This window comes from Felis catus, chromosome F1 (genome assembly GCF_018350175.1).
Source record: "Felis catus isolate Fca126 chromosome F1, F.catus_Fca126_mat1.0, whole genome shotgun sequence".
NCBI classification, from domain to species: Eukaryota; Metazoa; Chordata; class Mammalia; order Carnivora; family Felidae; genus Felis; species Felis catus.
Genome location: NC_058384.1, coordinates 55,500,894 through 55,512,724, shown reverse-complemented (window position 1 = coordinate 55,512,724; position 11,831 = coordinate 55,500,894). Strand labels below are relative to the sequence as shown.

The window sequence follows — 11,831 nt, the reverse complement described above, 5'->3', positions numbered from 1 at the left end:
GAGAGAGGGAGACACAGAATCAGAAACAGGCTCCAGGCTCCGAGCCATCAGCCCAGAGCCTGACGCGGGGCTCGAACTCATGGACCGCAAGATCGTGACCTGGCTGAAGTCGGACGCTTAACCGACTGCGCCACCCAGGCGCCCCCACATGGCCCTCTTCTTATTGGCCAGTGTAATCTCAGCTATGAAAGCTTTTCTGTAAGTATCTGATACCTTAATGAGCAGATTTCCTTGTCTTTCTTATTGTTCTTCCGTGTTTCCTATATTTTCTTTCTTTCCTTGGCTTGGAATAAATTACTTAGTTGGACAAGAATAACCTTACATTATTCCCAGTCAATACATGACTATATAAAGATAGGTGTTTTCATCTGTAAGGACAAACTCAAAGGATTCCAAGAATGAAAGTGTTGGTGTAGCTGTCTGAAGAGATTTGAAACATTCTTTTAACTTTATTGCAACCATCGCCCACATTGTGAGGAACACTCTTCCTGTTAACTGGAAGGAAAAGAAATTTCTCTAACATATTTTCCACTCAGCCCTCTTTAAGATAATTCCTTTCATTACTTTGGTAAGTCATTCACACTAACAGGTACCAGTTTTTCTGTGCCTGCCTTGGGCTAAGTAGAGCAGGTGACAAAAACCCTTTCAGGTTGTCAGATATTAATGTAAAATACCCCTAGACCTCACTACGTATTCATCTTCATCTAGTTGACTAATGCTTTTCCCATGTTCTTACATGTTGGTAAATTAAAGAAACCTTCCAGACAGTTCTGTCAACAGTTTACTGAAATGTACCTCATTAGTGAGGTTGACCTGTCACATGAGTGTAATTTAATCCTATTGAATTATCACTCAAAAATGCCTAAGTGCTGGGTTTTTATACACTGGATAGAAGGTTTGCTACTAACACTGTCATGTTTCCAGTTGATGAGAGAGGAAACAAGCAAAAAATATGCAGGGTCCTCTCTGCCTCCACCTCCCCACGCCCAAAATAGTGATACTTATGTCATCTCCTGAACAGAATATTACATTTCACTGTAGATCAAAAATATCCCTGTGGATCATTTTCTTTTCAAATCTAAAAGGGAAAGAGTGAATGTTGACTGCTACCCCCTTTATTTCCCTGTCCAGTAACAAAAGGAATCTCTGATACAAAGCCCGATCTGAATGAGGAGTTTCAGAATCTGCAGCGTTCTCTAATGTTAATGGGACTCTTTACTGTAAGGTATTATTTATGATCTGCTGCGATATTGTGTTTTCTAAATGGCAAAGCAGCACATGAGATTAATTATTTTTCTTCAGTTGTTTCTGTACTGTGACTTTACACTATCCCAAGGTGAGCTGGGTAAGAACTGATTATAAGCAATGAATGCAGAATGTGTGGAGCACGCTGGGAACATTTGGTTAATCTCTCCTTTTCAGAACCACACTTGTAACTATTTCCTCAGTTATTCAGATAATTGTGATGCCATTGGTCAAGATGTGAGCTTTTCATTGTCGTGACTTGGCAAGTTGATTAGGCCAATCTATAGAAATTGAAGAGACTCTCTTTAGTAGCGAGAGATGAATGGCCAAAAAATACGTAGCTTGACCTAAAGAAATAGGGAGACATATCAAAGACACACTGATGAAGTATCTGTCATAATCCTAAAGGCTAGTATTTAGTGTGTGCTTACTAGAGACCATGTTCTGTGCTATGCATTTTACATGGATTAGTCTCTTCATTTCTCTTAACAACCCTAAGCATTTGGCTCTATTCTGATCACCACGTTATAATTAAGGAAGCTGAAATGAGACATGTCACAGTGAAGGTTATGGAGCTCACAGATGGCAGAATTTGAACCCACAGCCAATGCCCTTAAGAGCTATGTAGCACTGTGGTCACAACTGTGAAGTCACTGAATCAGAGTTTGATCATTAAGTTCTACAGATTCTAACTCATCATGGCTGTTCTCCAAAAGAATGTCGGCCCCCAGGCAATGTTGGTTCTGTGGTTTGCATTCAGCCTCCTTGTTACTGGGAAGTGAAGGTATACAATTTTGCTCTTGTTGTCCCATTCTGTCACAGTAGATTAGCTGTGGTCCTAGAGGGAGATGCCTGTGCACTGCAATGCAGGTCATGGGATAATGAAATGAGATCCTGTAGCTTTTGGAGGCCTGGCTGGTGCCTCTGTGACAGCGTGCTCGACCTTACCTGCTTGCTGTGCTCTTACGGGCATGAGGATTGTAAATTATGTGGTTGCTTTCTTAGCCTTCTTACCTTCCTCCAACCTCCTCCACCGACCCTCCATGTACCTGTCAGGCTTCGCCAAAGATGCACTAAATTCTAAATGGTGGAAAACTGACTCTGCATAACGGGTGGGTGAAAAAGGTCATGGCGCCTCATATTCCCATTCAGATGGCAGCCTACTTGGCCTGAGAAATAAAAAGGGAAATGTCTGGGAGAAAAATCACAGAAAGAACGTATATTTTTATTCTCCTTTTTTTCCTCCAAAAGTAGAGCAAATGAACCCAGATCAGATTGGCGAACATGTTGTTTTTCCCGGTGGAATAAAACCTCTAAGCCATCTCTGAGATTGCTATAGACAAAGAACTCTCATTGACCTCAACAGCTATTTTATACGGAAGACACCAGGGCAGGACACCTTTTGGTGATTTTATAAGGTCTTGGAAACCTCATTTGGGAAGCATGAAAGAGGGAGAGGATTTGGGTCAGGAGTGCTGAATCCTCGTCTCACCACTGTTGACTTTCTGTGTAACATAATATTTGAGAGATTACATTGAAGTGTCTCAGGATTTATTAATCCCATATGTTTTTTTAAGTTTCTTTTTGAAAGAGAGAGAGAGAGAGAGAACGAGCAGGGGAGGGGTAGAGGGAGGGAGAGAGAGAATCCCAAGAAGGTTCCAAGCTGTCAGCACAGAGCCCCGTGAGGGCTAATCTCGACCTGAGACAAAATCAAGAGCTTATAACGATTGAACCGCTCAGGCGCCCCTATCATGTAAGAAGTTTTAAGGCGTTGTGACAGATGTTTTTTAGTTATGATTGATCCAGAACAAGACACTCTTCTGAGAACCTTATCTTTTTTCTGCATTAAAATTGTAACATTGTCTTTTCTTTAACATTTTGTTTCTTTAAAAAAAAAAAGTTTAGTGTTTACTTATTTTTGCAAGAGAGACAGAGTGTGAGTGGGGGAGGGGCAGAGAGATAAGGAGACATAGAATCCGAAGTAGGCTCCGGGCTCTGAGCTGTCAGCACAGAGCCAGATGCAGGGCTTGAACGTAGGAACCATGAGATCATGACCAGAGCCAAAGTCAGTCACTTAACTGACTGAGCCACCCAGACACCCCAACATTTTATTTTCAAAGAAATAGGAGAATAGCTTCAAAGGGGAATTTATGTTTCTGACATATTTTAATAGCTAAGCATAAGATGCAATTTAAAATTCATGTATGCCCATCAGCTGGTCCAGAAATATCTTTAATTTTCTAGAAAAGTATCACTGTGTCGACATTCCATCTTTGGACACGTCGCCACGTGCTTTTATACAGGAATAGGAATTGAGGGTGATAGGCCAAGCCTAGGAAAGACATTCTCAAGAGCCACACAGTGAAGAATAAGTTGCTGATGTTTCCGAAGCGTGGCTCAGAGTGGAGTCCACACCGAAACAGCAGCACTCATCTTCCTTGCTGCAAACCACATGGAGCCAAACCGCAATTAGTTTGAAAATGGTCATGATTTTCAGATTTTACATTCCCTCCACGCTTTTAATAAAAATGAGCACACTCTGTGACTTTTTAACAAAAAATAAAAACTGATGATACCATGTATTTTAAATAAGAGCTAACGCATCAGTTCTCTTCCTTTCAATGTCTGTTCTTTGCCCTATTATTTTTATTTTCTAAAGAATTTATTTATTTATTTGTTTGTTTATTTATTTATTTATTTATTTATTTATTTATTTATTTATATTTTAGAGAGAGCATGAGCGGCGAAGAGCAGGCGAGAGAGAGAATCTCAAGCAGGCTCCACGCTCAGCGCAGAGCCCAACGGGGGGCTCAATACCTCGACCCTGAGATCATGACCTGACCCAAAATCAAGAGTCAGACTCTCAACTGACTAAGGCACCTGGGCACCCCTGTCCTATTATTTTTCTTGGTAAACCAAACAGACAAACTGCATACACATAGTCATTTAGTCATTCGTTCATTCGTTCATTCGTTCATTCGTTTACAGAGTGGTCACGCATGTTCCCTGTTCCAAACCTTTATCCCGTCATGCCCGGGATTTTTTTTTTTTTTTTTTTTTTTTTTTTTTTGGGCCTCCAGATTTTTTTTTATTGGTGAGAAGAGATTCTGAGAAATCAAGTGCGTGCAGGGGCTGGGCTTGGTCTCTGAGCACCGGGGAAAGGGAATAGCACACGCAGGCATGGGATAGATGTCAGTGGTCACCAAAGCTAAGTTACTCATACTTCACAGGAACAGCAAAGTTTCCCCAAACTCTGGGCTCTCCTGCCACACAATGTCGGCTCTGGGAGTAATGGAAGGTCCTAAAAAGCTGCATAGAGACTCCTCGTCCCGTTACGTCCTCAAAGGCCTGCCCCCTGAGGTCCTCTCTCTTTCGATGCTTGTCACCACTTCTCTACCCTTCCTCCCAGCTGATTCATCTTCAATCTAAGCCTTTTTTTTTTTTTTTTTTTTTTTCTTTTGCTTGTTTTCTCACCTTCTCTTTCTCCATCTTGTGTGTTCACTTCTTCTTTTCCAATCCCATTGTCCTTCATCTGCCCTCAGGATCTTCCAGGTGTGTTGAGTTACAAGACTGAGAGCAGCCACTCTGCACATGGGTGGGAAGTGTTGGAAGAAAGTACAATTATAAGGTGGGTGGAAAGGAGAATCTGAGACTTTCTCTATTTGAGGTGTCCATGGGACAAATGTGTGGAAATTATTGTCGGTGAAGCTCTAGATCTGAGAAGAGAGATTTTATTTAATGAAATAAGGACACACAGATAGTTCAACGTCAAGATGCTGATTCGATCACTAAAGAGACAAAGTAAAAGAAAATGAGAACTGGGCACAGAGTGGGTGACAAATAAATATTTGCTGTTTGTGGTGTCTTACCTGGGAAATTTACTACCAGTATGTCTCCTTTGATGGTCATGACCTGTTCCTTTTAGGGTGTGAAACTCTTTCATTCCTGGTATTCATTATAGATTTGAACTCTCCACTTCAAAAGTCATTTTAAAGAGAGGTATTCATAGAAACTTGCTCTCGGATAATCAAATAGCAGTACAATGGACAAAAACCTTCTAAAAGAAATACTTAAAATAGACTTTAACCCTTACTCACCTTGAGGTTAAGAAAAGAAGCTTGCTTTTTGTAAAAAGAATATTTAATGTGAATCAGAATTAGAGAAGTAAGACTAGAAGGAATTTCAGAGCATCATAGCTGAAGCACATATTTGCTAGGAGAGTAAACCGAGGCAGAGAATGACTAAGAAGTTAACCCAAGGCTTCCTGCCTTAATTGGCAGAAATTTCAGCCCCTGTTATCTGAATGACAAATATAGAGGAAGAATCTTGTCTCGAAATTCTGATAATGCTAGGAGTGCTCCCTGGACCCAAAGCATCAGAATAAAAACCTATTTTATAAATTAAAATGTTAAAATTTCAATTAAATCTCTATTTAGTTGAAAAAGGTAAAACCTAACTGCTTTACTTGGGTTTCATTGTTTCTTCAACTGTTGTTGTTTTTTTTTGTTTAGTTTAGTTTTGTTTTAAAGAAGGGGATGTGGTTTGGAGTGGATAATACTGGGCCACTTTCAGCTCCAAAAACATGGCATTCTATAATTTTTGATTCATAATATATTTGTAGAAGGAATAAGGAAAATGCCAGCAAATTAAATACTAACACTAATGCTAATATTTCGTCATTATAAGAAATTCAAAATTCTTGGTCAACACAATCAGTTGTAAAGTGAAGCTTTATTCTGTTTTGTCAAATCATACCAAATAACTGTTTTTTAAATTGCTGTTCATTCTGATAATTTGTATACACAAGTCTTTTAAAAATTGGATTTTAATAGATACGGGTGATTTCTACAGATTAAAAAGCCATATTATAACATCCACAAGTAAACTTCAGACTTTCTTTTATTTTAGAAGAGCAAGTAAAAAGTACTCATTCCCTCTTTCTTTATACTGTATGCTTTTTTTTTCTCCAGATAATGAATATTTTAAGTGTGAAAACCCAAACTTCCCAAATACCTATTCTTCTTTTAAAAAGAATTGATATTACCTTCTTCCTCACCACCACCCCCCACCCACACACATAAATTGGGGGCGGTGGGGAGTAGGGGGCTGAAGTTTAGAAATTGAAGAAATGATCATCTCTAATATTCTATTCCATTCTGCAGATGAATCATTGCAACCAATATCAGTGAAACATGTTTTATTCGTAGTCAGAATTCAAGAAAATGCCAATTATTCATTCATCTGACATTGGTTCATTTATTTACTTATTCATTCATTCAACAGAAATTTTTGACCCTTGGTTTCTGTGCTAGGTAATCAAGTAAAAATGTGTGTAATGTAAAACCAAACCATTGCCTTTGGTGAACATAGGGAGGAAACTCTTCTATCAGACAGCCAGGACTTTTCAAAGGCAATTTGGAGCATGATATGCGGAAGCAGGCCACAAAAGGAAAAAGAGATAACACAGTTCTTCCATCATTTCCCATGTTAATCCATTTGTAAAATCACTGAGAATCCCTGAATCTTTTGCCAGATTCACAAGTATGCAAACTGATTCACAATTGTGAGATTAGACGAAGCTTACTATTCAGTAGGAACACAAAACAATGTTTTTATAAATTACAAAGATTTATTTGAATTCCTCCTCTTTCCCCCATATAAAACATACAAATCACCCTTTCTTCTGAAAATTGGCCAATCATCAAAGTCACTCAAAGGTTTTGATGCCTTTATTTGCCATCCAGCCATTGTCCTGAGGCTGTAACAGAATAGAACAGTGTAGAATAGGAGCAGAATCCGTGGGGCAGAGCAACCCTAAGAGAAAATCTTGACCCACTGTCCTTCACATACTCAATGTGGTTGTATAGTAATCTATAATTCTAGAGTTATATCATAAGGATGCTTCTGGAATGAATGTTAAACCTTTAGAAAATTCAGAGTACCAACTCCTTAAAGGTGGAGATAATATAATATAGTATAGTATAAAATAGTATAGTATCGTATCTTCATATAGTGAAGAGAATATAGATAATATAGCAGAAGAAAGATTGTGGTTAAAAGACCCAGGTGTAAATCCTTCTATAAATCTTAGTCTTCCCATTTTTAAAATAGGCATAATAATGCCTACCATGCAGGATTGTTATGAGAATAAATAGGTAACCAATAAATTGTTATTTATACCGGTAGTTCTAAACTGGAGATGATTTTGTGTCCCTTACTCACCCCCTTCCACCAAGGGGCATTTGGCAAAGGCTAGTGACATTTTTGGTTTACACAACTAGAGAAGAGGTCAAGATGCTGCTAGATAACCTATAATGCATAAAACATTCCTCACAACAAAGAATTATCTGGCCTAAGTGTCAACAGTGTGGAGGGTAGAAAACTTGAATATGTGCAGAGCACATAGCAGGTGGACAGGAGGTGATGGTTATTACTATTACCTGCAATGTTTCAAAACTAGATCTAATGTAAAAACATTGTGTGTGTAGAGTGAATAGACTAAATATTTCTCTAGCCTTTATAATGAATTAACTCCAAGATTTCCTTGGAGATGTACATAATCAATTACATACTTAAAAACTATTCTCAATAGCTCCAGTGACATTCAAAATGGATCTAGGCTGAAACAGACTTCCGTGCATGCATAAAGGAATTTTCCTGTCAATATTATTGTATGTCAAACAGAAAAACCCTTGATATGCAAGACAACTAGAGCAAGAAAGGCGTAGTCTGAAAATAAAATTGAAAATAGTTTTCTAACCTTCATTTTCCAATATGTTCTGTTTTGGAGCTCTTATGGTTATCTGGATATTCTATTCCCCTCTTTCTTCCTTATGTTACCATGAACTGAGATCCTCACAAACTTTGGGTCTTGTCCTTCACACCTGTCTTCCCAGGACACTTTGGCTTTGGGGTCTGTGGGGCATTGCGTGCTATCAACAAAATACATTCTAAAGCCTGGGACTCCTGAAAGTCTTCAATTTTTATTTCTGCGCATTCCTATAAACATAACATTCCTTTGTCTTCTCTATTATGGAATTGTCCCATGGTGTTCCTTTGTAGGAATTTTCTTCCATGATAACATTGAAAAATCACACAGTGCTTGGAATGCATTACAGCTGGAATATTTTTTTTGACATACCATTCAAAAACTCTTTAAAAGCTCAATCTATTAAATCAGATTCTGACATTAGTCTACACTAAATTTTATCTAGTTTCTTGCTCATCATTTTAATGGTATATTTTAGATCTGACATCCTCATGTAAAACCTTTATTATTTTGCCCTGTGACAATTCAGAAAATCTTCTCTCTTATAACTTTCCCAACTTGCCCCAACTGTCCACAAGACGGTTCAGTTCATCATTTCTGCCTCACTATAACCACTGTGCTTTCTGCATATTACGAAACTGCTCATGTACATTCTTTCATAATCAATGTCGAATATTTATTTACACTAGACTGAAGACAGTGGTTGTTTTAATAATCTTTGTATTTCTACAGCTTAGTGCAATGCAGACATACCATAAACCCCCCAGTTAATGTTGATTCAATGGAGAAAGATTGACACACATCAAACCAGATTATGCCATAGGTATTGCAGATTTCCAAAAATCTGCATTCTTTTTCTTATCAATGCTGCTTTTCTTATCAATGCTGCTTATCAATTTTCTTATCAATGCTGCTTTGGCTCTTTCTGTTTAATGTTAGAAGCATCATGAACATGTCATAGGTGGAATATATCTTTAAATAACACCAGAACTTAGAGTGGATCTAAGTTTTGGAGCCATGGGAAGGATTCTGAGAATAAGTATTCTTAAGAGCTTGTGTTTGTCTTGAACCCCTTAAAGTTCATGAATAAGATAGAACTTTATATCCTTGCTAAGTGTGAAAGAAGGGAGAAGAAATGAAGTTAGGCAAAATCTTAATTATAAATAAAGGAAGCCCCCACACTGGTGGCATTTCATTTACTCCATAGTTGTATATGAAATGGCACTGGACTTAAACTTCTTTGCCAAATATTTAATTTTATAACATACTGTCCAAATGAAGGATTTTGACATTCCAATCTGACTTTCAAATAAGTTATTAATTAAAGCTGAGAAAAAATTTCAGACTTGCCTTCAATTCAATAAATATTTGTCAAATATTTATTATGTATTAGACACTATTCTAGGTACTTGGGACATAGCAGTGACCAAAACTTCTGTTCTTAAAACTTACACTAAATCTATATTCATTTGCAGCTGGAGGAATAAGAACCAAGTAACAGTTTGCTTCCTAAATAAGTTAATAGTTTAATATACTGTTTGCATTTTTCTGATATGTTTATGTGATTATCTGGATTTCTTAAGAAAGAAAGAATGCATGAGTTCCTTTTGTATTCATTCCAGGTAGCTGAGACTGAATAGTTTGAAAGCTGTTTCCTAGGAAGCTTCAGTGATGGTTTGGTGAATTCCCAGTTAGGACGATTTTCTACTGTGCTTTGTAATTTGCTGTTTGACTTTCCTAGAATCACTGTTCGTTGTCTTCTAGAAATATAATAACAAACAGTTTTATCTAGCTACCCATTTAGGTGATATGTTGAAGTTTTAACCTTTTATTTGAGGATAAACAAACACAGAGTTTGTTCAAGGATGGGGAGAAATAAGGAGAAAAAAACTTACTTCTGGTCGTTAGTGTAAATCCAGTTGTCTGTACATTATAGGGAATTAGTCGCTTTTTAGAAAGAGCTTTTAATTGCCTAATCTAAGTAATGTGGGCAATGGCATACGTGTTTTATTTTAGGGTCTATCTAGCCCACTCAGAAAATGTAATGGACCTAATTTTCATTTAGTATAGGTCTGTGCAGTTCCTAAAACATCTAAATGGCTATTAATTTAATCAGGTAATTTAACTATAGCTCTAGAAAAGGCCACCAGCTAGTTGTCACGCAATGATTATGAGGATGACATTTCTATCCCATGATGCCAGAGGCAGACTTTGATACATCATTTTCTTTTTGAAGGTTAAACTCAGATAACCTGCCTTTGGCATTTAATTAGCTACATATTAAACACTCTTTTAATAATAAAATGATTAAAAATTTTATTGCTTCTCAAATGAGGCCCTTTTAGATAGATTTAATGACTTGGTTCGAGCTCTGTAGTTTGTGAACCAAACCTTACTTAGGCCAGGGTGTAGTAATGATATGCTTTACAGCTTGCAAAATCTGTATTTTATTCAAATGATGGCCATAATCATTTTGGATAAAACTTATAATGCTTTCTTCTGTATTTTTAAGTCTAACTGTTAAATGTCATTGGAAACTAACCAGAAACCCATTGATTCAAAATTTCCAGAAATTGTCAAGTTCAAGATTCATAAAGAGACCATGAAGTCTGCTTAATGTGCTGAATCTTATATACTAATTGTTTACCCTTTGAAAAATCATTTGTCGTCATTGAATGCCTGCAAGGAAAAAAAAAAAAACTATTATAGAAATGACAGAGAAGTGTGAGTGGCCTACAAATGCCCATCCATATTTTCAGCTAATATTAGCTGTTTAGTGAAAATGGTCATCAAGAGACCATTCGTTGTTCATCCTCAGCATGACTTGGTGGGGGTAAGGGGCAGTTACAATGTCTGTGAAATAGGTGAAAGAGACAGAATGCTGTCACCCAAGAACATGGATAACTAGAGTCTGAATAAAGGTGACCATTTTACTTTTATTCCTTTTAAAAGTTTTTACTTAATTTTGAATTTATGTTATTTATTTATTTATTTATTTATTTATTTATTTATTTATTTATTTTGTGGTATATGCAGCAGCTTTTAGCACTGAGTTCAATGAGATTCGACAGAAATGTACACCCATGTAACCACCGTCTCGATCAGGCAATTAGCTGTCAGACTTCCACATGCTTTCTTTCCCACAACTTCCTTCTGCTTGTTTTACAACATCATGTAGATGTAACCGTACAGCTTCGTTCGCTTATCACATTATTTTTTATATTTACTTGGGTGTTTGCACTTGACAGTTTGCAGATTTTTACAGTTGTACTATTCCATTGTGTGAAGGACCAGTCACCTGTTGATGGAGGTTTGGGTTGTTTCTAGTTCTTTATTCTATTACTCAAGCTATGAACATGCTTTTGTCATTCTTTGTTGAATACATGGTCTCATTACTATTGAGTAAATATCTAAGAGTGGCATCATTGGGTCATTGTAATACTTGCCTGTTTCACTTGAGGAGAAACGCCCAATATCTTCACTTTTCGGTGTAGTTGTGAATGAGCTAGCATCCACTTCTTTTAGCTTGGAAAGAGAAAAAGTATTCAGTGGATAATATTCAATGTAATGAATGCTGCAAGTGTGTTTAGAATTGTAATGGTGATTTTCTTCTCTCTGTAGATGTAGAACTTTTCATTTTGGTGATTTGACAGAGAAGTCCCTTCCTCCCCGTTCAAAATCAACAGATTATTGCTTTTGTTTCACGTGTAGGTAAATGTGAATCAATATGGTTCTTTGGGGTTTGGCTTGTTAGAGAAAATAAGGGAAAAACCCACCAACACACAAACTGGCAATCAAATTAAGATGAATATTTCAG

The 11,831-nt window shown here is 37.2% G+C and overlaps 1 long non-coding RNA gene across 1 annotated transcript; it reads left to right on the top strand.

Annotated features, from left to right (window-relative positions):
* The first annotated feature begins 26 nt into the window (after positions 1–26).
* On the top strand, positions 27–4,178 carry LOC123382879. The gene is made up of 2 exons (XR_006591993.1): positions 27–198; positions 3,975–4,178. It is a non-coding gene; the product is annotated as an uncharacterized LOC123382879 (long non-coding RNA).
* Positions 4,179–11,831: the final 7,653 nt, after the last annotated feature.